Below are 1,686 nucleotides of genomic sequence, written 5' to 3'. Positions count from 1 at the left end.
CTCTCTCTCTCTCTCTCTCTCTCTCTCTCTCTCTCTCTCTCTATCTCTCTTTCTCTCTCTCCCTCTCTCTCTCTCTCTCAGAGGCATTGTCAGTGATAAGCAGAAGAAGAAAAGAAAAGCTGTATTAATAAATCCTTACAAATGAATGCTTGCCAACTCAATGCATCCTGATGTCTATTTGCAAGAGGTTACCACACTGCTGAATATCCTTTCATCCTAAATCCTTCTAACATTGCCTCTCTCTGTGAAGACATCCTCTCACAATCCTGTATCTGTCGGTAACACTATAAATAGGACTAGGTTTTACGAGACAAATCCTGATACGGGTAAAACGATGGATAACATACTGTAGAGGTATTGCTTTGATATGCACCTCTACCTGTTGTCATCTAAATCAGTATCCAATTTTGACCAGTATCTATGTTAACATACTTCTACTGTGGCATGACTGGGTATTGGCTATGTCATATAATCATTATACAGGTTCAATCAGAAGGTTATTCAAGCTTACACACATTAAGGCAGTCGCACTTTCAGACTGTGTATTGGGTCTGCCCTGTTTTTTCCCCAGTGAAATTATTGCTGTTGCATTTACAAGCTTGCAAACCCTTGCGATCAATGTCTCGTCTGGCAAGTCAGTCATAGCTAATAGGTTCAGAAAAAGTCCCCCATTGTAAAACTAGAAACATCGACAAGTTGACTGGATTGATCAGCACATTTTGTCTAGTTTTCAAGCAATGATAACAGAATAGAAAAGGACGATCAATGCTCGCAAGGCACCATTCAGGCGCCACTTCTAATCTAGGCCTGTGATTGGCTAGGTGGAGATGTGCAATCTGAGATGTTAGATACATAATTATTTTGGAGAAATTGCTGTCCTGTTATTGAGCTGCAAAAAATGAGTCATGTGAAGCATTTTTCCCCCACTGATCATTCTTTCTTTAGAGAAGAATATAAAAGGGCTTCGCAACCAGACTGAAAATAATGTTGGAAATCGAACGTCTCCCAACAACAAAAGGTGAATAGAAACCTGGTCGCTCAGACTGATATGGTTATGAATTGGGTGTCATGTTTTTCAATCCACTCTTTTGAAAGGAACCACTTATTTGATGACAAAGCTTTTTAAAGAGGTTTTGTGAAGTGGTTTTTAAAACACAATCTTGTGATTGGTTTCATCAAAGGCCACAAAAACAGGGACATTGTTTGGAGATAATAAAAAAAAAGACAAAAAAGAGGGATATAGGGCTGGAGAAATGCTCCTCTCAAATTCATAGACGGAGCTATGGATGCCATGACTGACCACCAATGAGATCACAAAATGATAGTTTTGTAACACTTTACGTTAAGGCAACCTAAAGGGTTTATAAATGTTTTAGAATGAGTTAATAAATGTATAACCACTTTACTATTCAATCATAAACATGTACAAACAGTTATAACCCATTAGTTTAGATTGATCGATATTAACTTGGTGCTTTCCAAATAGGAAGCTTGCAATAAGGAGCCAGTTATTAATGATTTATAAAAGCACAAATAAATGCTTATGAAAACTAACCCTGATGTGAAATCATCTACCCATCTTCCGTCGTAGACTGAAGACCTCCATCTCTTCAGGTTACACCTTAACTGCTCCTCCTGAGACATCTTCTGCCCCTCAGCACTGCGTCTCCTAAAGACACCCGCTTT

This window comes from Nansenia antarctica (assembly GCF_963989245.1).
Source record: "Nansenia antarctica genome assembly, chromosome: 10".
Lineage (NCBI taxonomy): Eukaryota > Metazoa > Chordata > Actinopteri > Argentiniformes > Microstomatidae > Nansenia > Nansenia antarctica.
Note: the sequence above shows the minus strand (reverse complement) of the source record.